A 26,604-nucleotide genomic window follows, 5' to 3' on the forward strand; every position below is an offset into this window, starting at 1 on the left:
GTGTCATTTGTGTTTGTGCGTGAATGTGCAACTAATTGAAAAGAAAAACACAAAGAGAGCAAAAAAACACACCAACAAACAATCAATAGATCTATACGGGTAATGATGTGTCTGAACACAGTAGCCAGCCGGGCGTTTCTTTTTAAGGCCACACATGCACCACAGTACCACACATTTATCATAGAGCAATGGGAGGTTATGGACCCCGGGAGGAAAAAAAAAAAAAAAAAAGCATTGTAGATCACACACACACGCACACTTGATACATGCTACACGAGCAGATGCATGTTGAACACACACACTCGTGCCAGAACACACGCGCAAGCTTGTACACATTCCTTGTCGTGCTCGTACACAGACACAAACACAGCTGCGAGGCTGTGCGTGTATAGGAAAAAACAAATAGTCGCAGCTGCTAGCCATATAATGACACCCTGTTGGGTTACTATGACAGTAATAGCCCTCTAAGCAGCAGTGGGATATTATGGCTAGTCACACAATACTATCAGCAGAGGAATTTTCTACAACCAGAGCCTGACACTAGGTGAACATTTGGAGGACTGTTTGCATTATTAAAGGAGTATAGCTCAACTAGGAGTAATAAATGGATTTATCTTTATTCATATGCTAAATTTACATTGGATACCCTGAGTCCAACGAGTTGCTTTGTAATACATCGTAGAGCAACAGTGCTCATATTTATCAAACCCTGCATTCTGAGTCCTAGAAATTACACTGAAATTTATATTAGCACCATAAATACTACCAGTATGACTTGAGTTATTTATGACACCTCCCACAATCACATTCAGCATGAAGTAACCATTTTCATTAGAGAATACACCTATCTAGCATTATTGTCATGTGAGATGGAAAAGATGCAGCTGAAACATTATCATGGTCTTGTATCATTTGTGCTTTTGGACACATTGCTGCATGGCGAGTGTCCATGTTAGCATAGAACTAATTAAGTTTTACATCGTTATATAACATACAATTAGGCTTCAGAAACGTAAATATTGACAATAGTAAAGTATAGTAATATACATGTGTGAAACTGTTATGTACAAGGATGCACAATATGGATTTTTTTCAACAGATATACAGATAAATAGATCATTTAATTGTTTTGCATTTTAAAAATACTTTAAGAACTTGGGGGTTTGAAAGGCTTAGATGATGTAAGCAAGGAATGATTCAAAATTAGTATATTGTGACCTAACCAAATCAAACCGGCATCACTAGTGTTAACACAACCAACACAACTAACACAAAGAACCGTTCTAAATATAAATCAAAGGTAACTCAAATTTCAGTGTGTGGATGCTGTTAAGTAAATAAAAAGTAATTTGGCTTTGTTTTATCAGCAGTACTTTTATTTTTATTTTTATTATTGGTTATAATTTCTTATTAGAATAAATAATAATATTATAAATGTCCCATTATTGACTTGGATCATTCAGTGGTACTGATATAGTTTGTCAATCTCTTCTTATATATAGTAATGATGTCATCTGAATCCCGATCCACTCTTTTCCTGATCATGAATTTGACCTCCACTAAAGTGTTTTCTGTGCTTGTTTCTGCACTTTTGTACTCCTTTTAGTATGAATTCTGGAAATGCTGCATATTATTAACTTTCTTCCCCCTCTTACATCTGTCTTAAAGAGCTTGGATTATTAATTGATGGTTAAACCAACAATAGATAAATAAAAACATTTAATGAGTAACAAAAATGCATTTATTTTTTCTACAATTCTGTGTTTAATGTAACTCTTGCAGTATAATTCAAGGCAAATGCTTGTTTTGTGTTCAGTCAAACATTTTCTAAACTTAATGTTGACAAAAGCAAAGCATAGCTGCAGTTTAAATCCGCAACACAAGAGGTTTTTAACTACTTACAATGTCGAGCTACTATTCCCTTTTCTCCAGACAGGCAAAGATGGCAAAGCTTTATTTTTACCTTCTGAAATGGATGTGTATTTTTTTTATTTTTTTCCCATGAACAGAAACTGATCCCTTTACATAAAACCATTTTGAGAGTGCATTCAGCACTTACACCTTGTGAAAAGTGCCGGCAGCTTGAGTAATAGCTTGGCACGTCTTTCTTATGACACAGAACAGGCGTTATAAAAGCTACTTGATAGGTATGGTAATTGCTGCCAGCCCAAAGACTTGAAGACGCCAGCCTTGATTCTTTAGGAGGTGTAGAGATAAATAAGCCTCTTTTAATGAGAATCTAACTCATGCTGAGCTTATACACTCATGCTCTTGCAACACAACTCATCCCCTGTAGGGATTACACCTTGTGTAGTTCTGCAGTTAAGCACCCCAATTCATCTCAAGATGTGTCTGTGGTGTGAGTGACGGATGTTATATAGTTGCTTATGTGTTGCACCACATTGAGACTGATTCCTTTTACCCCACTCGATTGCCCCACACAGGTATGTCCCATTATTTGGATTTGTCTGTGTCTCTGTGTGTGTATGTAACATAGTTAATCAGGGCATTAGTGATTCCACTTGCCATCTCTAAATAACCACGGGTTTGAACGCAGCACCCCTGGGGTTTAGTGTCGTGCACCCCGGGGGCAGCTGCATTCGGACCTTGTGGTGTAATGGTAAGGTTACGGGCTATGAGCTCCGTCTTTTTTTTAATATTAATTAATCTAATTTCACTTTATTTTAGTAGAAACTTGACAGTGTCTTTTAATTTTATATTTTTCAGAGGGATGCACCTGTTTTTATCTGTTAACAGGTATGATTTTTGTATTTTATGTTTATTGTCATGCAATTGAGGCATTCGGACCTTGTGGTGTAATGAGGGATGCACCTGTTTTTATCTGTTATCAGAATAAATGGCTGGATGCCAATCAGATGTCCTGGTCTCAACTAAATAACACAACGCAGAGAGAGAGTGCTAAGCCGCTACATGTACAGGGTCATACATGAGTGCAATTATCAAGGTACTTATTTTACTTGATTACTTATTTGTGTTATCCATAATTCATCCAACTCCTTGGATTTATTTCTCCACTGGAAGAGAATGGAATAACCATCATAATCTGATATTACAGTTAGAATTAGTGACTAAAACTACTGCAGAGTAACTAATAATGGACCATCAGTTTCATAGGGTTCACAGAGACAATATAACAGTCAGCGGAGATGGAGAGTTGTGCTCGCACATAATAAGACTCACTAAGCAGAGTCATAAGACAGTTGGCTGCCTGATGATGACTGACACACTACTAATCAAAGATATACACTCGATCGCACAAACCACAGAAACACAGGTAGTAAAATACACACATAATATTGAGTCAATATGCTCAATTTCCAGATTTTCTCTCGCTTAAGACACTTCCACACTGCTGCTGTTTATACAAGTCAGAAAATCAAAGATGTGCAAGCAGACTGAGCTGAAGAGATGACACAAAAGCACACAGAGTTTAGCAAAATGAGAAGATGGAGGGCATTTTGTCCAAATTTGGAAAGAAAGAGAGAGTGGAATGGCACAGAGAATCTCACTGACTAAAAGACAAAGAAAGGGTGAGGCGGAGAGAGACAGAGAAGAAAAAAGACACAAGTGCGAGAGGATGAAAGGAAGATCCAGAGGCATTGGCTGAGTGATCGTTTGTGTCTCATCCTTTACCCCAATGGCACAGGACTCAATCAAATTCCCCTCATTCTTGACCATGCATTAGCTTAGCAAGCAGGGACCTTGTTTCACTCCCTCAATTAAATGCCCACCCGCACATAATTAACGACTGTTTTGTCCACAGATCAATAAAGGGCCTGTTCATTAAAAGTCCCTTTGCTTCCTCAAAGATCCCCTCGCTTAGTTCACTATTGCATCTGAAGAGGTGGCAGCGCCTGGCAGAATTTCCATTCCGGTGTCATGTCTGTGGGTTTTCTTTTTTTCTGTTTTTCAGCTGGTGCAAGATAATGAAGGAAGTCAAAGAGGGACTGAAAGTGTGCAGAATGTGAGGAAACCTTTTGAAATAGAGAAAAAAGACTTATGGGAACTTATTAGTTTGAATGTAAGAATCACAGAAACCTGGCTGTTTATCTCGTAGAGGCACATAATTAGAATACAGTAACAGAGAGGAAACACCATGTACCCTTACAAAAGCTAGGAACAATGGCTTGAATGCTTGATTTTTTTCTGCATTAACCCTTTTAAAGGTTCAACCATGTGGACCTATCCTATCCTAATTCCTGTATATTTATGCTTGAAGCAGAAATGTAGTTTGATTACATGTCTGTGTATATAGAGTAAGAGACATGAAAAAGCTCCCTTCAGACACAATCAATGTCTACATCAACATCACAGCCTACAATTGCCTTCAGTGGTTACAGATGCAAAAACAAAAGCCCTGTCTGTTACTTTTTAAAAGATAAAAGATCAATAAACGCAACAGGAGTTGGATTTAACATGGAGCACGCCTGACTGCCAGCCACCTGCCATAGCTAACACACTGAATGATTAGACCAGCGGTTGCTTCAATCTCGAGGAAACACACACACAGACACATGCACACACACACATGCAGGCTTTGCTCAATGCAATGTTAAGTGTGCACTATGTTGTTGCCTCTCACCTCTCCCATCTGCCACGGAATCACAGCATCTCTGGAGATAGATAACAGGGTTTGAGCAACAGTCTCATGCTGGGGTGTGTTTTTATTGTGTTTACAGGATTAGCCATCTGAAGCAATATTTTGGAATTGTAGTATAAAATTCAACTAGTATTTTTTTCTTTTTTTTTTTTATCTAGAAAAAAGGTTTCACCATTGTTTTCTATGCTGGTAACCTTGTTCATTCTACAGTTCTGCTTTGTAGCAATTTATTTGTAACTTTATTAGTGTTACATTTCAACTGCACTGTTCTGTAGCATTGTTACTTAGGATTTATTAGGTAATGAGAGAAAAAAGTATAGCCAGCGACAGCTAAAACAACAAGTTCTCTAACATAAAACAGAAGCGTTTGTGTGTCAGTACCAGAAATTATGGCACGTAGGTACTTATTGTGGTTCGTTTTTCATGGGACATATGTATCATAACTCGCTGTATCATGGCTCGCTGTACAGCGGCGCATTCTAAACATAGCACACACGTACGGTCCACGGTTGTAAAAAAGGCTGCAGTTTCTGTGGATTTATGATGTAAAACCACTGACCTAGGTTTAGGGCAAAAACGTCCTGGTAAGAAGTTATAAAGGACAGTTTAACAGTAAATAATTGTACGTAAATGCTGGAAGGGAAGTAGTTACAAGCGTCACGTGACTGCAGTAAGTTACGTCAAAACTTACGTAAACAAAGTAACTTTAGTAAACAATGTAGCTTAAGTTAAACATGGTTTACTTTTGTTTTCACATGGGAGGCGAATTCCGCTCTCCTGGGTGGAAGTCCGCAGCTTGTTTGACCCAAACACCACCCCATCCTCCAACTTAAATGGTGAAATACGGAGACATAGCTACCTATATTGACATTTTTTACGAGAGAACAGGTTGGCCTTAAACAACATTCAGTTTGACACAAGGTATTTACCTCCACATACGTTTTCCAATGTCTCCCTTATATGATACATATTTTATACATCTATCTCAATTAACCTGCGATAGTTTGGCGATCTGTCCAGGGTGTACCCCGCCTCTCGCCCAATGTCAGCTGGGAACGGCTCCAACCCTCCGCGAGCCAAGTACGGATAATCGGTTAACGGTAATGAATTACTGAATATTTCAGTTAACATTCCAAGCATCACAGCTTTTACCTCTGCACCTCTGGTATGTGCTGTTATGTAAGCAGGGACTCAAGTATCTTAAGATGTTTTGAAGTAGTGGTTTAAAGAGAATGTGCACCACTTTCTTCAAGTAAGTTCGATATAGTTTCACAAGCAGAATTGGGATTCACACCAAAAAACTACTTGTTCCTTGGCTCACGGCTGGCCTTCCCACCAAATGTGATTTAAATCTGTTTTTGAGATATCGTACAAACTCACAACAGGCAGGCAACCGGAGCTCGTAACATAACCTTCTTGGCAGAGGTAACGAAAAAGACTCTGAATTAAACTGGCAACCATTTTTCATAAGACACTCTGTTCCCTAAATATTTCCTTCATCTGTTTGTATGCAAGGACCCAATTTTTCAGAGCCAATTTAGAATCATTCCACCCTTGGTCAGTCTTGCTGTAGATGGATTCCCTTGTGTAACATCTGGCGGTCTCTAGGCAGTGTGCATCCCTCTATTCACTCCCTTGCTCATAAGCTGGTGTAAAATTGCCCCTTTGAATCTCCTCCACAGCGGATTCCTCATTCAGAGAGGCAGCCGTTCCCTGCACACAGTCAGAATCTTTCTTTATTTTGTGTAATATGCTAAACACAGCCATATAAGTTCTCTCTGTCTGTTTCTTTTGACTGATGAATGTGGCAGAACGGCTCTGAATTCCCCAGCTCCCAATGCTAAGATGTGTGCCAGTCTCCTGGATTATGAGACATATGGAGGCATGTGAGTACACAAGCATGAGCAAATGAACTCGGAAACTCTAACACTCTCAAACACACAGTTACAAATACAGCACACACGGTGTATAAACACCCTGATGGGAGGAACCATTATAGATGGACACATTCACACGCAGACATACTGTAAATATTCTCATAGCTTTTAAAAGCTTGCACATTACAAATTTTTACTAAACTAAACTGTGTGAATTTGAGATTTGGAAAAGCCTCTAAAAACCCTCCAACTCAGACATGCAGACTTAACAGTCATATTTTCATTTGAAGTTAATCCAAATCTTTGCTTGTTAAACCTCTGGGGCTAGAGCAACATACTCTAAAGAGCATTTCCCATCTCCCAACATTCCAGTGCCCCAAAGCAAAACTGTTCCTACAGGCTAAATTTGAACACGAACCTAATGCTCAATGGTGACAGAAGGACTGATTAAAATAGAAAGGTAAAGACTGATTTTTACACATCTCTGTGGACTGAACCATTGAACACTGCAACTACAGCATAACAACCATATCTGGACCAGAGTTGGACCAAAAAAACAATGTTTTTGCCTTGTTTGTTAATGCATTATTGATATAACTACAGTTAAAAATGGACACAAATAAAAAAAGAGTGAGTCTGTGTGAGAAGAGAAAGGGTCCACAGTAAAACAGCATCCCCTGGCCACATCGCATGATCTACCACTGACTGTCATCTGGCCTGTGAACCGGATCATAAAGGTCACTGTTGTTGGTGTTATTGTTCAAGTTATTGTCAAAGCATGAGTTTTTGTGTGTGCTTGTGTGTGGGAAGGGCTGTGTGTTGTTTAATGCACCAGCTTCTCTGTGTGTGCTGTAAGTCTGGTTTTGATCAGAGCTGAAGGATTTAAAGCTAGTAATACCTTATCCTGGCATGGTACCAGTGACATACTTTTCACTAGTCTACCTCTTTGAACTGCACATCCTCTGTGGGGTGAAAAAATGAAACAAATCACATATAACCCACCCTCTTCTTCTATTTCTCAGCATACAGCTTTGAAGTCTACAGTAGCTGTTGTTTTTTGAACAAAAATGCTGCTACTGAACCTTGTATGAACACACAAAAATGTATTTATCACATGTTACATTTCACAACAGTAATAGGGATTACTTTTTTGGGGGGATTTAGACAATTTTGATAGCATTCACATGCATAATAGCATAGTGACATAAAATGGTGCAATATAGTTAAATAATTCAACATTTTGGGAAATAAGCTCTTTGACTCTGCATGGAGATGTTAGCTTAGCATAAATACTGAAAGCAGCCCATAAAGCTCACTAATGAACTCACATTGAATGTCTTTAATCTCTGCCAAACCATGCTGTAATAACATAGACGTAGAGTAGGACTAGAAAGGACACTGCACTGTTTACTGTGTCTATATGACAACACACGTCACAGCAGCCGAAAAAATTCTGTCAGCAAATTTGAAGACAGTTGGCAGGCTAGTTAGCTAATTCCACCATGCTTTAATGCTACACTGATTACAGAGTCCTCACTTTTCTGGTTGCAGAAATGTGCTTTCCTACGCTATGACAAGAATGTGTGGCTGAAGCATTAAGATGTTAAATTGTATTTATTTAGCTGCTGGCACTCATTTAGTAGTTACTGCAAAACCTCAGCTCAGTGAGTCTGCAACTTGCAACAAGTCGGTTTATATGAAAGTTAGCCTGCTACACGGCTTGTTATTGCAACTGTACATAAAAATGGCTGCTCTCCCGACAATCCTGCCATGTTCATTTGAATGGAAATGTCCATTTGAGTCTAATTCTACTTCCATGTGTATACAACACGACAAGACTTTAGGAAGATACTGAACCCAAGCAAGAAGTAATCAAGTCTGTTTTCCCAATGCAACTTGTACTTTTTACACAGATTTAGAATTTTATTTTTACCTTTGGGCAGAGCTAGGCTAGTTGTTTCTATCTGCTACTGTTCCTGACGATAAGCTGAGCTAATTATCTTGTGTTTGTAGCTTCATATTAACGATATGAAGATATGTCAGTAAAAATATGTCATTATCCCTAGGCCAAAAAGCAAATAAACACATTTGCCAAAATTTAGTACTATCGCTTTAAAATAAAACCCCTTACATTTTTTTCTTAATTGTAGAAACTGTATTTTGTAGTTTAGGTACAGCTACACTCAAACAGTTGATATTACTTTCTCATTGCCAGTTAGAGACACCAGCTTGTAATGGGGAGGATTTAATCACCTCAAGTGCCGATGTGTCCCAGTACCAGCCTTGTGCCCTGTCAAAGTGTCCTTGAGCCTGACACTGAACCCGCTACTGCACCTGCTCACTTATCACTCTACATGGCAGCATCCGACTTAAATGTTAATGTGTATGTCAGATGTTAGTGTCAAATGCTGCAGGTTGTGGTAAACGAGGACTGTGGTGTTAAATGTTCCCAGAGATAACCAATTGCTACATTAAAGGTGTGGTATGTAATTCTGGAGTCTCATTACCAGATTGTCAAATACTGATGCTGTTGGTTTGTTTACCGTCACGGTACGCAAAATCCAAAGTGTTAATATTTGACGGACCCAACAGTCAAGTGTCTCTCTCCAGGATCACAAGCTGCACCTCTAAGAAATCAAACTTAAAATTCAAACAAACATAAGGAAATATATACTGAAGTCAATTAGAAAAATCACTGAAAGAAAATTAAGAACTCATTAAGAAGTGAACAAATAATGAGACCTGTTTGAAAGTCAGGTCTCTGAGAAAACAACAATTTTGTCTATGTAGTCAGATATTTTGGATACACTGGTGAATACAAAGTACTTGCATTAGGATGTGTGGCGTCCTTTAACACCTTAATCAAATGCAGATGATACCTTAATGAGTTAAGACTTTAGCTTAGAGGCCGTGATTCACCATAAGGCCAGGAATTAATTCCTACAGGACACACACAAACACACACAACAGCAGCAGTAGCACAACATCACCCCCGGATGTATCAGATTATACCATGCAGTACATTCAATTACATCTGATGGCAGATGGTGTAAACAAAATCAAACACACATAATCTCGAAGATTGGATCCTTCAGTTAGATATTAACCCTGATATCCGAAGACCTGACACAGGACTAGACATATTAAGACCAGGAGGGGCCTGCGAGGGCTCTAAAATGACTGACTCAGCAGTTTTCGGATGTGGGGTAATCCAGAGCATTGGGAATACACATACTGTAGTGAAACACAAATGAGGACAGAATATTGAGTGAATCACACGTGGTTCTTAAACACCGTCTCTCTCCCTATCTCCCTCTCTATTTAATCGACTCGGCTTTAACTAACTGACTTATTTTATTATGGTAATCAAGTGTTGATTACCCCAAATGTAATGCAGCTGTGTTGTAGCGCATACAAATATGTTGTGAATATAATAGATTGATTAGTAATAATGGATCACATTAATGCATTTATTCAGAAAGCGATTTTGCTGTGATTATATGCTCCTCAGACTTGGCTTCAGTGTTAATGCTTCTTCTTCTGAGCTTTACAGAGGAATTCTTTTCTTTATTGGGGCTAACTTTCTCACTACAGACCTGTAATTTTACGGCCTGTCAACCAATTACTGTATTTAATACTGGAATAAAAGTTTTATGGCTGTTGTCAACATTAATCGATCAGCTTGACAAAAAGATTATATGGCTTGAGTCGCTCTCGTTTTATACTCGAGTGTAGGATTATTTTATCGAAGCCTGAGCATGCATGAAAGTTGAAAATAGTAGGCAAATCAAACAATCTTCTGTTCAGTTTACTAATGGTTGTCTTTACACTTAAAGGAGAAAAAAAAAGAAATGATCAAAATGGAGATGCTAAGCAGACCTTATTACCTCGTAGCCCACGGCATATGCAAATAACAGACTCACCATCCCTCAGCCAGATGACCTTGGTGCCACTCTGTGCGAATGATGGCTCTCAGGTCCTTCAGGTTGTCTTTACCATGCCATCAAACATTAGTCTCTCTCCAGCTCTGTGGCTCCCCTCCGACTTCTGAAAAATAAAGCAGGCCCTGGCATGAACTTCATTGTTTTTGGTAGTTTAAATGAATAAATTCCCCCGTTAGTTTTCTAATAGGAGGGTTAGGCAGCGGGTGGGGAGGTGGGAAACAGGAGGGAAGGGGGAGGAGGAGGCAATTTGCTAATGGAACATGGAAAAAAAATCGTGTGGACCTATCTCAGTAAAGGATGAAAGAAGAGGCGAAAAAAAAAAACCTCGGTCTGTCTGGAGAGAGCGAGAGTGAGCTATAGGGCAGGAGGTAAAGTGGTTTTAAAAAACACCATCATTAACTGTCATCTTCATCTCAGGTGCAAGGCTAGAGAGCAGGTTGGGAGAGGGAAGGAGAGAGGGAGGGAGAAGAGGAGGTACTGAATTTGCCCAGGAGATCATTCAATACCCTACAATCTTCATTTAATTACCTGCTTTACATCTCCAAACCACCTCCTCCCCCATTGCCCTCCTTCTCCCTCACCTCGAGTCTAACATGCAGAGGTCCATGGAGACTGCAGTGCAGCTATTTAACTATGTTAATTAAAGTCTAACTTGAGTCTAATCACACAAACTTTGTCCTGGCAATGGCATTACAAAAAAGCTATCTCCTGAAACCCTGTAACTGTGTGTCCAGATTACAAGCCAGAGGCTCTGTCAGCAAGATGAAGCTTCAGGATTTAGGCCTCTTAATTCAGTGCAACATTATTTACAATCACTCTCAACTGGCTGCCATGGAGGGCATTTGAACTGGGTAAATGTTTGGCTGAGCTCAAACATAATTTCAAGACACGAACATCCATTTTTTACAATCAATTTTGCAGATGGAACACTTTTACGTGTGCCAATCCTGATGTTTTTAAATATTGCAAATACTTCATCTCCTCCAAGGAGGTCATGTCGCTGGTTTTGTTTGTTTTTTCTCCCAGCATGATTACAGAAGAAAACTACTGACCCAATCTTCAAAAAAATGGTGGAAGGGTGTAGCATGAGCCAAGGAATAATGCAAAATACAAAACATCTTCTCTTGAGTATCAATGTAGTTCCCACATTACGGCAGAGAGCTCATGAACACATTGAAGTTGGAAAGATGACTTCCCAACTCCCAATGGGACCATGAATGCACCACTGGTCTTGGTAGAGGTCTGTACTCTCTGATCGCCACTCTAGTTTCCAGTGTTTCCGTCGAGCCATTAAACGACTCATTAAAGTTTAAGAGAGCTGTAAGGTTTCTGTGCCACATCTAAAGTTTGCCAAATAATGCCAACCTTTTTATGGACTGCAAAACCTAAATCTATTTTGAATCGCTAATGCAATCCCTAGAGGCTGACACAATGTAATGTACATGAGGATAATCTACTGAAATAGCCTGGCATCAAATGCAAACTTTATGATTTCTATTCCGTTTCTGTTGAGGCTGTATTAGGGACATGTGCTATAGTGCTCTGTGCTCTAAGATGGTCTGTTGCCTGTAAAGTTGTTATTATATGATTATATTTGCACCTTATGTCCAGTATTGTGGATTGAAAATATACACAAGCAGTAGAGATTCAGTGCATGTACCACAAAGCAGTGACCCGGTGGCCATGCTGTTTACACCATCATTAAAGACGACTGTAGGCAATATCACACGCCTGGTTAACCACGTCTTTCTAATGGCCTGTCATGTTATCTGAGAATACAGGTGATTTTGATCAAGTGGATAAGTAGCCCTGGTCGATAAAAAACAGCTCACAATTTAGCAGGCACCAACGGGCCGCATTTAACTTATAATAACATGATCAAGTGAGTGTGAGCGGACACGTTGAGAAAAACATGACAGAATATTATTCCTGTCGTGACTGTTTGTCTATTTCAGAATGCAGCACAGTATGATCAGGGAAATGGTTAGATCCTGGCACTTTTAACATCTACTGAAGTCAATATATAAATGAATATAACATGAAAAATCAATTTGATAAACCTAGGTTTCTTGGATCTCCAAAGAGTAACATTTTTTTCCTCCTCTCTTCCCCTTCTGGCTGCACTTTGTGAAGAAAACACTTATGACACAAAATAACGTTTGATGCACTATGTTTAAACCTGTAAACAGGGGGTTTGCGTAGGACATGGAATTTTAGCATTTAAGCATGATGAAAAGTCAAACTCTTTGTAGTGGAAAAAAAAGGGAAGCTTCTGGATATTATTGCTGAACGGTTGCACAAGGCCTTGAGGAGGTGCTGATACTCTGAGCTTATCTTGATCAAACAACAATATGGTGTGGATTCCTCTCTGGACTTGCAATTGTTACATTGTTTGTTTGTTTTGTTTTTAATCTTTTTGTCCTTCGCCGTAATCTTTTTTGTCTTTCATTGCTTTTGCTTGTTGCTGTGATGCTGAAGTGCCTTTCATCATCTCGGAGCATTTTAAGGTATCATTTAACTGTCCCCAAAGTGGTAATTTGAGATAGTTTTGTCTCTAACTTCAAAGAAATAATAAAGCACTACCTCAATGTAATATCCTCTATAGTCTTTTATACTGGTAGTGGTATTTGTCTCTTCCTCGTAATTTTTTTTTCTTTTACTTAATTTTCCTGTATTTTTAAGACTCATTTTAAGGACATATCAGGAAAAGATGCATATAAGCATGCACTTGTCTTTGTCATTTGTGAAGACATAGGACTTACTTTATAGATGTCTATATGTACCACAACTGTTATACACCTAACCCTAATCCTTATTTTAAACCTTAATTTAAATTCCAAGCAAACCAATACCCAAAAGCAATTGTAAGTAGTTATTTTGGTTTACTATACCTTGTGGGGACCAGCTTATTTGTCCCCTGAAGTCGGTCCCCACAATGCAATTGTGTGCAAAGATTCCCTTTAAAAAGGGAATAATACAATTTTACACACACAAAGACACACATTTAGATAATAACGTCCCTGTTAAACTTAACAGCACCTTTCCCTGTCTAGTTGTTTATCATCAGCAGCTAATCATGTAAAGCCTATCCAAACAACCAAAAATATCAAATAACTACTGAGCAGCGTGAGCCAAGTTATAAGAATGTGCTTGGCTATTTTTTTTTTTTTTTAACAGGGGGTTAATATGGACAGCACAAGTTGTGATGTGTGAAGTTTTTTAAAAGTCTTTGTCTATTCTGAGAAAGACTTTTGTTGCAGCTTTCCTCAAAGATATTATAAAATCAAGAAACCGCTTTATGTTCTGAGGAGATTGTATTAAAAAAAAAACAAAGATAAGGCAGCAAAGGAAAATATTCTGTATGTTGGACAGCACAATGTAGTTTTTAGAAATGGTTTTGAATGAAGTCATCCTTTTAAAGAAAATCTGTTTCCTGAATGGGGCCTTTCTACTTCTGTTATGCCGCATATAAAAGAGACACGACTAGAATTCTTAAAACCCGGACATCTGCATAGTGATTTCAGATGGTAAAACCTTGTTCGTGAACTGTGAGGGCCAAACACGAAGAAAGAAATCTTTCACATCTTATATCTTTATCCGGCCCTTAGGTCTTTTACTTGCGTTGAATTAATCATGTAGCCCCCCTGAGAGCATGGGACATAGTCCTCTGTGAAGCAGCCAGCACAAATCCCATGCAGCCTCTCCACCTCCCAGTGTGTATAGATTCTGCTGCATACTGTGGCTCTGAGGGAGTTTTACATCAACTCCCAGGAGGAAGCAGTCTATTTATACAGGACCCTAAAACTGGGTAGTCATAACCCCTCCCCAATCCCCCTGACAGCAGCTTTAGGTGACAATGCTGACACACCGCCACATGAGAGTCCAATCTAATCTCTTAATCGCTCCGGTAACTTCATGTCTCCGGGTGAGGTGGGGCAAGCTAGTGGTGGGGAGGGGATATCGTCTGCAGAGATACGATATGATCCTTGAACACATAACAAAAAATACACACAAACTCACATGCAGACGTATACACACTGTCCCGCTCCACCCCACCCCCTGAGTACTATGGCGAAGCCTCATGTATCTGTGGGTATTAACAGATCAGCGCAGAGCAGCAGCCACCCTGCTTTAAAGTCTTTTCCTGAGGTAGTGCTTCAGAAGCCTGCTGCAGAGGAGGATAAACGCGTAGCAATCCCCCAGGCCCAGCGCCTCCTCAGCTACACTCAGCTCTCTCTGTGCTGCCCCCTCCTTTCCTCCTCTATTCCTTGCTTATCCCCACTTTCCTTCCATCCCTCATTATTTCTATCCCCCTTCTTTTCCCCAGCATCTCATGCTTTCTGTCCTACTATCGGTCCCCTCCTTCCCTCTGGCCCTCCATATAAATCTCCTTTCTGTGCCTCCTTATCCTGCTCCCCTCCCATTTTGTGTCCATCCCTTATTCCATCTTTCATCCTCATCTTGCTGTCTTTGCCCAGATTTTGGTAATGAACAAGCCTCGCGGCCAATCTTTGCCAGTTAGAGAGTAAAGGACCGATGGTTACGTGTCGAGACCTTAGTTCTAACACAGGCTGAGCTCTGTAATAAGACTCTTTAGCCTCAGAGGGTTTATAGTTCTATGGTTCTACAGTGCTATAGGTAGTTCACTCTGGTCGTAATCAGTTGATGAGCTTGTAAAGTTGATTTGTTTTCCCCTTGGCCCAAGCAAATCAAAATGCATCGCTACAAATCACGTGAGGATCACTCTGCTTATTGGTCAGAGATGTCTGGGGTGGGAGCAGGAAAGTAAATACAGGAAGAAGGTCCTGTGTCTGGACTACTTCATATTGAGTGAGAGAAACATTGCTATGCAATTCTCCATCTCGTTGCTATTACCACTATGCAAACTACTATGCATGCACTGCGATATCCAAGAATGCAAAGCGCACCATGAATCGAGGCCGGAACACATTCCCACAGCAAACAAACTGCTCCAGAGTTTGTTTGGGACCGGACCGAGACCATCTACTCTAAAGGGTCATGATGTCGTTGTTTTTGGTCTGCACCTGAGTGTGATTACTGTTTTCACACCTGCCCAGATGAATTGCATTGAGAGGGTAAATGAGCCAGATTCTGATTTAACTGGACTAAAATTGCAGGTGTGAAAACAGCCTCAGTGTCTTCAAAATCCCATGACTGCTCAACAATCAAGCCTTAAGTAGTTGTAGTGCTTTTTTAGTATTCAGTATACTGAACTCTTAAATCTATGAATAAAAAAAGAATAACAAAATAAAATCATTCACATTTGTAACTCTCAAAAAACAAGCTTTATAAACTATTGTGTTGAAAACTAAAATGGATTTTGAGGATATTCTTCACTTTATGTTTCATATAATATAATAATGTTCCAACATCAATGCCCTTGCAAAGGGGAAACTTTAACTTGCAAACATCTTTCAAATAAAAAAAAACCCTTACATTGTATAATCACTTCTTATGCTGTTTCAACCTAAAAACGCAAATTCCCCAGTCACCATTCGGTCTCCAATGAAGCCTTTTATGTAACTCAAATGTGATTGATCCATGACAAGAATGCTTCTGACTAAAGTCAATTATTGGTTAAAAAAATAAAGAAATAAGAAAATACACAACTAACAACATGTATTCTCAGAAGAGGATGTGACTTGAAAAAGAGCATCAGATTTTCTGTTTAAAGAAATGTTGACTTTCTGGATTCAGGGAAATTGACAGTTTCCACATTCTCTCCGTTATTTTTATTGTCACTCAGTCCCTAGGGGCATCCTAGTGACTCTGCAATCCAAAGAGACTGCAGTCAATATATTGCATTGACACCCTGCCAAGACATGCAGACAGAATGAGTTCATTACATGTAGTTCAAAAAAAAAAAGAAAGAAGAAACAAAAATGTACCAGAACCAAGTGTACTTCTATTTGGAAGAAAAACATAAGCTATAATATATTCATCTGTTCATTGTAAAGGTAAAATATTTCTGTTATTCATGAAGCAACAATAAAACAGTGCACTGCGCTTTGTAAGAGTGAGAGAGCTAAAAATGGTTGGAGGTGTAACTTGCTGGTGGTAATCCTTGTTAAAGACTAGACGGAGAGAGATGGGTGAATGAGGTGACACACACACACATACAGGCAAACATCTTTGCATTCAAGAAGACAGAATGACAGATGAGCATGCAGACAGACTGACAGGCAGACCAGGGAGGGGTAAGTAGGCTGAATCCAAATTAAGCTGATCAGAGCTCACTGTGAGTTAATCTAGTTATGTGGATAAAGGACTTCCCTATGGCTAAAAACACAGCAAGTTATGACTCAGTGTGTGTGTGTGCGCGCGTGTGTGTGTGTGTGTGTGTGTGTAAATGTGGGAGAAACGGAGCATGTGTGACTGTCTCTTTCCCAGCGTGCAGTGTTTGTATCTGTTTATCCGTATTTAAATATACACAAAGACTCATGAGCCTCGAAAGCTTTCTTAACAGCCAACGGTCGCAATCTGCGTTTTGTACTCTACTCACTCACACTTCCAAGCAGAACCTGACTTCAGCAACTGCATCAAAAGGCCAGAGATGTATTGATTTGTGAGGCAAAACTATAGTAATGACAGACAGGATGTCAAATCTGACAAACTTACCTTTCACTGTGGTGCTTTGTTTCTGGGTTTAAGTTCCAACATTGTGAGTTTATTGCTCGAGTGAGATCATTGTGTTTGTGAAAAAATGTGAGTGACTGTCTGCTGGCAACATGTAGGGGCTATTTCTTTGGGGAAGTGGGGATTACAAATGGGTAAGTGGAATTTTTGAAGAGCACATCACGCCAAATGAATCGACAGCAGAAGCTTTGGAGAGTCGCGAGGGTTCATAAGCATCCCCCTCTCATGCATGTACCACTTCAAACAGCAAAACAAATATTCAAGTCAATCAACCACCTTTTCTTCATCTCTCTCTCATTTGGCGGTCTTTGCCAAAAAGAAATCAAAATGATTGTACGGGTGGCTATCAACCACCAGAAATTCAGTGATACCAAGATATTTGACGAAATTAGGTCTAAAATAAGAAGGAAAAAATGGGGGGAAAATGAATACAAATTCAATCAGCTCTGTGTACACGGCCTGCATATCAAAGAGAATGAGGAAGGGGGAGGGGCTGCAGTAGAAGGCCCAGAGATTTAAGTTTGAAATAAGCTTCAACTTCAAACAACTCCTGATTTTCATAAAATGCTTTCAACACACTGTTGCGCTAAAGTATGCATGCAATGAAAAAGCATTATTTACTACTGAGAAAAGTAATAGGAGAGCTCGACAGTGAGTCAAAAGACAGAGAAGAGAGACAGGGGGGGAGGCGGTAGTGGGGGCAATTTCCCTTGCCTTTCTCGGTTGGCACAAGGCTCTCCTGTGCAGAGCAGAGAAATAAAACATGGGCTGAGAAACATGACAGTATTCGGTGGAAGTGAGAGAATATGCCTTTAAGATAACACGATCAAGGAAAGGAAAAGGTTCTCTCAGCTGCTGCTCTGGGTTATTCTTATCAGTGTATGGAGCCAGACTGAAGTGAAGCCCTGTTAAATTGGTCTATCCAGTACAGTGAGGCTGAAGTTGATATTTAAGTCTCATGGGCGAGACAAGTTTCACAAAATAGGTAAGGGAGATGCAGCCACAGAACAACTACAAAGCAATGCTACATTTCCACATACTTCAATGCCATTGATTCCAATGCATTCTGACAAAGACTGGAGAGAAATATAAAAGAAATGAGAGACTTTGGAGGGGGGTCGACTCGCAGGACTGTAAAGCCTCAGAGTCTCTGATTTGATCAACAAAGAGGAAGAAACTCTGCATGCATGGTTGTTTCAATACAAGAGTTAAATTAATGTAGTATATAAGCTCAGGGTTTCATTTCCTACACTTTCAAAATAACAATCTACCGTGTGTATGTCTGACCTGGCTCAGTCTTTTTTTAGTACAGGGGCTTTAAAGTTCACCTCCACCAGGCATCAACTCCAAAACATCTTTGCTGTTCTTATTTTTCAAAAGCACACACCTCAAGTCTCTGTGTGCAAGAATGCAAGCTTCACCCTGTTGCTCCAATAGGAGACCTCATTAAGATGCCAAAGAAAGTGGCAGGCAAAAACAGAGAGAAACCAACTCTGATACATACAAGGATAACCCTGTGCCTTCACCTAAAGTAGTTACATTTCTACAAATAAAAGCTAGCACGTATTAAGAATTGTTTTAATGCTGAATGACCTAATTCATAAATGTACATGCAGGGGTGGGTAGTAAAATTAAATGTTTTACTCAATTATTATTTTATTTTTTTCTGGGCCAGTAATCTACTTTTAATGTTGATACAAATGGCAATTATTATCCATTATAATGAGCCTAATATCTTCAATGCATTTTGTTACATTACAGACCCTCAAAAACGACCCCATAGGTAATTTGTACAGGCAGCAAAACATGACCCATATTTACGTTTTAGACTTTCCTCCACCACCCTCTAGTGGCTGATGCAGAGTTTAAATGGCGGAATTCGCGCTCAGGGTGCAATGTTGGACTTTCACCCAGGAGACCAGGGTTCATGTCCCATGTGAAAACAAAAGTAAAAGATGTGATTTAATCACTGAACTTGCGTGCCTCACGTTTTTTTGCATCACATTTTTAAGTAACTATGTCACTTTCTGTAGTCACATCCCCTTGTTACTACTTAACTTCATGCATGTATACGTACATTTATTTACTTTTCAAACTGTCTTTTATAATGCCTTGCCAGTGAGTTTTTTTGCCATAAACCTAAATCAGTGGTTTTGTAGCCTAAATTCAACGAAACTACAGCCTTTTTTTAATATATATGGGTAATTCTGACAAACGCTCATAAGGGTTGTTATTAGTGGTATTCATGATGAGCCAATCACAGTGTGCATAGCTAACTCAATACACTCGGACATTCTCTACTTCCACGTCCATTGAAATGCATTGGAGTTAGTCAGTTTTCATTCATTTTTATGTTTTTTCTTGGCATTTTAAGTTTAAAATGGTCAAACGGTGTGCATGGGGTACATGTAAGTCCAACACTAGGTATCCTGAGAGGCCACAGGGTGGATTTACTACCCTTCCCAAGCCACATCTCAACCCAGATAAGTGTCTGCTCTGGATAGTTATAGTTAAGTTATGCGGTAGACCACAACACCAACTAAACGTGGATAAATTAACTTAGGATCTGTTCTAAGGTAAGTCAACAACGTATTTGAGGAAACATTTTGTCACTCTGCTAGAGATGTTTAGATGTTAGAGATGTTAAAGTTATCTTTAACATCTCTAGCGTTAGCCTGACCCTTTCTAACATTAGCCTAACGTTGGCTTCTAGCTGCATTGTACATCATGCCACTTTGTTTGCTGGGAGTTCATTGGCCTGTTATGTGCTAGTTTTTGTACTTTGGCAGTCGTGCATTACATTACATCACATTACATGTCATTTAGCTGACGCTTTTGTCCAAAGCGACTTACCATAAGTGCATTCAACTTGATGCTACTAGACTTAGACCACAGGAATCAAGTAAGTACATAACTTCAAGAGCCAACTGTGACAGGAGTACATGATTGTTAGCTGTTGTGCAAAGGGCTGTAGTTATACTACTAGCAATGTTTTGCTGAATGATTTATGTAAATACTGTAGCACAAAACTAACTGAGAGGTAAACTTGGTAAAGATGGTGAAAAGGCTTGTCCTAGAAACGTATGCAACTTAGACCTGTACATATTTAACGAGATGCGGTTTATGACGTTTACACTGTGACGTGTACATTTTTGCCTGGAGCTGAAGCTTTTCAATGATCTTCTCAACAATAAGATTATTAATATAAGTTAAGAGGATATTCAAGATGATATATAATCTTTCTGTCTCCAAAAATGATCAATTGCCTCCTGTGAAATGTCTCCTACTGTGACAGCTGCCATAGCGCCTCTCACCGAATGTTGACTGTTTGTCCGAGTGAGTGGAGGGGGCGGGGCTTAGCCATAGGTCAAATTGACCTATTCTGTCATTCAGGCTGGAGATCTTGTTGCACATTAACCAAAATGAGCCATCATCTGATCGGTGTGGCAGCAGTTACACAGTAGAGCTTTAAGCAGTCTTGCTTGTGGTACAAAGAAACATGTTCTTGTGCCAGATGTTAACCAGTTACTATTCGGTTACTATGTTTAGGGGGAGATAGCAGTTCAACAATAAATGGCACATAGACGTGGTGGACATCATCTGACAGCTGTGAACCTGAAGATTAATTTGAGAAAGCAAAACATTTAGAAAATCTGAGGGTATTTTTTATTGTAATGTTTGGTTGTTCTACCACAGTACTAGGTTATAATAGTTTTGGATTTTAATTAGTTTTAGTTTTAATTTGGTTGTGAATTTCTGTTTTCAAATTCAGTTAGTTTTAATTCGTTTTTAGAGTGAGTTTGCTAGTTTTAGTTCAGTTTTTATTTCTTGAAAAGGTTTAGTTTTTTACTAGTTTATGTAATGGGCTATGTGTTTTGGTTGCGAGATTCAAAGACGTCATAATGGATTTTGCCTTTATTTCCTTTGGTTTGTCCATCTTAGCCCCAATAAGGTTATTAACTCTTAAAGTTCTGGGTGTTTTGAATTTTGGTCCGAAGTGTAGACATCCCAGTCTCAGTAAACATATTTACCATGTGTTCCTGCATGTTCACTAACCAGCAGCTTTTTATTTGGAGCTAAATAAATACATTTCATACCAACCAAAAGGGATTATGCAGTGTTTCCTCTACATGTATTCTGCAGCAGTGCGCTGCCGCTGCTGGATTTTCAGCGCTGTGGCAAAAAAAATGTGATTTGTAATATTATGGTTGAATTGAGGACTTTCACTTGTACACAGGGAAAGTACAACATACAAAGTTTACGGAGGGTTGCGCCCGAGACACTTTTACCATAACAACTAAACAATTTGCGCTATTGGGAAAATTACAATGTTTTCTGAAAGCTGAGAAGTTGCTCTTTACAGACAATATGGTGTCATTACAGTAATATCACTCATGCTTCTCCCGGAAGCCCACAAAGCAGGAATACACACACTCAGCGGCGGAGAAATAGAAACACTGGATTATGTATGAAAAAAGTTGACAAAGACGAAAACGAAGGACATCTTCACTATGATTTTAGTTAGTTTTAGCTAGTTTTGTAACCACACAATACAGTTTTAGTTAGTTATCGGTTATTGTTTTTTTAAACTCTCTTTTTTATTTTTATTTCAGTTAACAAAAAAGTTTTTTCAATTCTAATTTTTCGTTATTTCGTTAGTTTTCGTTAACTAAAATAACCATGCCTCAGTAACCCTAATCCAGTAACGGCTAAATTTTCCACTTGGTGGCCATGTTGGAAAGCAGCCTGCATCACCTCTTCACAGGCCAGCAGAAATACTTTCACTTTCCATGATTCAATGCAGAACAAATGTAGGCTATACATACTGTATAAACATCTCAGTCAGAAGATCAATAGACTGATTCTCATATATTAAATTAATCCTCTTGTTGCACGGAGCACCACTCCATGTATTTTTGTCTAATTTGCATTGGTTTCTGATTGTTCTGCAGAGATACCTGATGGTGAATTCATTTAATACAATGTTGCCTGTGCAACTGATCTTGACTTTCAGACTCTGTAGACTTTCCCAGCCTTACATGATGCACAAGTCTCCTTCTATGTATAGGTTTATGGTACTTCATTTACCAATGAGCTGCTCGAGTGTTTTTCAGTTTTCATGTTGTCAAGTTTATATTCCTTTATGCTTTAAGAGTAGTCATTGTATTAAGTGCATACATTATTGAAGAACTCGTATGCCACATCCTTCATATCAGTTGAAAGGGTTTCAATTGGTTTGGTGCCAATGTATAAGAAAGAGCCAACAATAATAGCAACAGAAAGGCATTCTCCAGGTATAATTTGCTTAGAGGCTTCTCTCTAACCTGCTAAGCAGATCTAGCACTTATAGACCTGACTCAGACTGCTGACTTGTGAAGACACAAAGTAACTTGTACAGTACTTTGCATAGTTTACTAGGTTTGGTGATTTTTGCTTTTGCTTGAGCAATTTCTAATGGTGCATAATTGTACTTTCACTTTTTTTTTAAATATAAGAATAAGAAAGAAGTAAAGATTTAGTACACTACCCATCACTGTGTACACACAAGATATTTACACAATGTTGGCACTCTGATGTGATTCAGATGCTCAAAAATAAAATAGATTTTGACTGTCACTTTCCATAATTGTACTTGCATCCAATTGATGGACTATTTCCTCTCTCTTTCTTTGTCTCTCTGTCTTTTGTTCACACATTTTCTTCCTTCAAGCTTTCTGCTTGGACAGTTCTCGACAGGCAATTGTCTAGAAAAATGTGACTCTCAGCGTGGACACAAACAATCTTACTGTGCCCTTGGTTTACTTGTCTTGCCAGATACATTACTGTATAGGTGTTACAATTGAAAAGTATATGAAAATAACATGTTCATTATAGGAGCATATATCTGTATGCTATTCCTCTTTCGTGCATTTATTCTCCCTGTATGTTAAAGCATTGTATTGTAGAATCAACAATGTAGTTTAAAAATGTTAATAAAGGTAAGCACAGAATTCCTTGTAATTTACTGTAGCTGCTCAGATATAAATCTTGTTTTTTTTTGCCAGTTTATTTTCATGTTTGTTTTTTTGTTCATTTTTCCTCTCAGAATGACGCACAAATGCTGCAGTTGCATAGTAACCCAGTAGTACAAAATCAATTTCTAAAGACAATGTGACATGTGAATTGCGAGGGAATATTAAGAGAAAAAGGTATAACTGAATGTCTCACTCATAATCTATACATCCATGTTTGTGTCTGTTTGCTCTTGTTATCCACAGCATTTCATCCCCACCGGTCTTTCTTTACTACCTCCGAACGGACCAGCACTGCAGAGTGAAAATGAGCGTTTATATATTATGAATTAGATTAACATTTAGATTATCCTCTCTGTATGAGAGGGGTTTAGTCTGAAGATATGTCATTACAAAACAGGATGATCTACGCGATGCTTTTGGACAGATTTGAGGCTAATGACACCTCAAAGGGATGCTTTTATGAGAACAGTGGCATTTGGGGAAACTACCACTTGTGTGCCAAATCTGACAGCAGCTCAGCTTCTTGATGTTCGTTTTGCTCTAGAGTTTTAAAAAGTATTTGACTGACTGAGAGCTTAACATCTTAAATATAGTATAGCCCTTTTTCCCTTCACTTCAAATGTGTTATTTTTAGACTTTAGGCCTGTGGCCTGTTCTCAGTGTGTAGATAACTAACATAGCTTGTTTTTTTTCATTTCTCCAGAACTGGATTTAAATGTAACAGCAGCAAGTCATTTGACCCAAACATGTATAAGAGTGCAGGCCTATAAAATTTACCTGGATCATGACTGAGACGTCTATCTTGGACAAAACATTGATTGATCGATTGATTGATTGATTGTCTTTATTTCGAACATGCAAGCAAGTAAAAAAACAACAAAAAAACAAAACAAGTTTAAATATTAATAGATGAATAAATAAAAAAACAAAACAAAAAAGAAAATAAAAATTGAGAAGACAGACACTTTCTGCAAGCTCGAAAGGGAGTAGGAAGAAGTAAAAAAACGTATCGAGTCCTACCCCTTAACAGGTCTTTATATCTATATACATATATATATATGGACATCAGTCAATCTAACCATATTCACTCATAACTATTGAATGTGGGAGGCTTCCTGGCACGCACACCTCATGTAACTGATATCACATGACCATCAATCACTCAACCAGTCGATCCAAACTCCAAAATAACCTCAAGCAAGATCAACCAATCACGGCTGCAACTGTATCCAAGGAATTAGACTAGCTGAATGAGAATAAAAATGATTATTTTAGCATTATAACACCATGTTAGCCTGCATTAGCTAAACCACATTGAAAGAGCAAGGCCCTGGTCTGTATTACTAAGCTTTCATTACTGTCTTCCACAGTCAGAGATAGGAAGAGCTTGCCCTACACCCCTTATCTCTGATTTCACACCAGTGTATAGCTCCAATCCAGATAGACCCGGATGATTGTTTAGATACCGAGGCACAATTTCTTGTCTGCGACTGATAGTGGTATTCTAGCACTAAACACACACAGCCATTCAGTTATTTGTTGCAGATTGTGCATTTAAAACAATAAGCAGTGTAGTCCTATTGAAGACATCATAGTAGGAAAAATGTGTGAAGGGACTGAATTTGAATTAACCTAAATACTGCTGATGTGAGTTGGGACTGTACAAAGTACCATCATCTAAATTGTTTACTCGAGAGCAATCATTTGCATGGAATGAGTTTTGATTAGTTGTATATTTCATATTCCTTGTCTTGTTTCCTTTTTGACCAACTTTACACAGAACTGCAGAAGAGGCATTTTTAAAAGTAGATCTCTGTGACATTTGATTGAAAAGGGCATACAAGACAAGGTGTTTGATGATACGAGAAAGAAATAGTGTACTTTTTGTTCTATTAGGAGACCTGCTCATAAAGGCCAGCCTCCTTGGTGAAGGGCAGCTTGTGCGCAGTGTTCAGTACTGATGAGAAAACAACTATGGTTCAATTCAGGGGCTGATGATCTGGAAAAAACTCACATCTCGAAAGCTCCTGTGAGTGGCTGTCGAACAGAAGACATGTCAGAAATGTGTTTCCAGTTTGATTGTCTGAAGGCTCCCTCTTTATGCCTCTCTCCTTCTCTCTTTGTCTCTCCGTCTCTGTAACTGTCTGTCTTCCTCAGCCTTCTGAAAATTGAAGCGTAGAAAGAATGGCCCACAAACTGCTTTACAAAAATGGTGGAATGACAATGGGGCTGTTAAAACCACTTGGCCATCCTAATGCTCATCCTATCGACGTTATTGATTTCCCATTCAGCCAGCAAACCTCATAGCCCTGTGGAAGGAGAAAGGAATCTGCCTCGCCCCCTGGTGATGGTCAGCAAAGTCAGTGAAAATAGATACATGGACCAGCACCCACCCTGCCACATAAACACAGGTACACACACACACACACACACACACACACACACACACACATGCCCCATCCAGGACTGAAATAGCTCCATGTTGAAAAGCAGCAGTGACCAAAGTCCAAACTTCAAACTCCTCTCACATCAAGCCCTGCCAGTCAGAGAGTCGAGAAGCTTTCAGACAGCACAGCAAGTATCGGCCTGTCTGTTCAGCCTCTTTTCTACTTCACTTATTCTCCCATGGCAGCCAGAGGCTCTGACCTTGTGTAATGTCCTCCAACTAACTGGCCTCTCAGACAAATCTTCCCACTTAATGAGAGAATGTCACTTGTTAGCCAGTACCATTAGCTCCAGCCCTGGTTTCTGACTCTACCTGAGAGAGCAAGTTGCCCCCTAATGCACAGTGTTGCATCAACAATTGAAAATAAAGAGACAGCTCCCAATCAGCCACACAAAAAAAATTCTTCATGTATTTACAGATTCTAGAAAATATTGTTGAAAAGATGCTCAGAATGCACTGAAATCCGACACGCTATTTCCCTTGTAAAAACAACAAAAAGAGATGATTGGGAGGAAAATAAAAACCATATGGGAATGATTGAAGAATTTGTGGATTGCAAGACAAGCGAGGCACGATGAACTAAAAACGGCAGTGTTGATCAGATGAAGATATCGACCGTGCTTTGTAAAAGTAACACTGAGTGGCAAGGGCTTTTTTTAGGTTTTGACACAAGTGTCTACAAAACAGAACACGACAAGAAAAAAACAAGTGTTGTTGCCATGTATCGGGTGGAGTTCGAGGCCAAAATTAATTTTTTGATGAGCTGCCAAAGAGCTCAAGCTCTGTTTTTTTTTCCTTTCATCAGATTTGTTTGCTGCATCGAGGTTAAAAATAATATCACTCACCGTGCCTAATGTTAGATATTACACTTTATTGGTACTGTAATAAGATTTATTGACTGCTCAGGTCCAATTTATATTTATCCAAAAATAAATATATTAATCATGTGTGCTGCAAATGAGGAGGAAACCCATTTTAAAAACTCAAGTTGTCAACAATAAGAGAAAATATTAGTATTCAGTGTGCTGGTGTTAATCCCATGTTG

General features: G+C 39.0%; 1 protein-coding gene across 1 annotated transcript in view; it reads right to left on the bottom strand.

Moving 5' to 3' along the window:
* LOC131968561 (cadherin-22-like) overlaps positions 1 to 26,604 on the bottom strand; it is a 164,309-nt gene that overhangs the window by 110,666 nt on the left and 27,039 nt on the right. The window contains exon 2 of the mRNA XM_059329493.1: positions 10,422 to 10,545. The gene's annotated coding sequence lies outside the window, so the exon portion shown is untranslated. The remainder of the gene's footprint in view (positions 1 to 10,421; positions 10,546 to 26,604) is intronic.

The sequence above is a fragment of the Centropristis striata genome, chromosome 3 (assembly GCF_030273125.1).
Source record: "Centropristis striata isolate RG_2023a ecotype Rhode Island chromosome 3, C.striata_1.0, whole genome shotgun sequence".
Lineage (NCBI taxonomy): Eukaryota > Metazoa > Chordata > Actinopteri > Perciformes > Serranidae > Centropristis > Centropristis striata.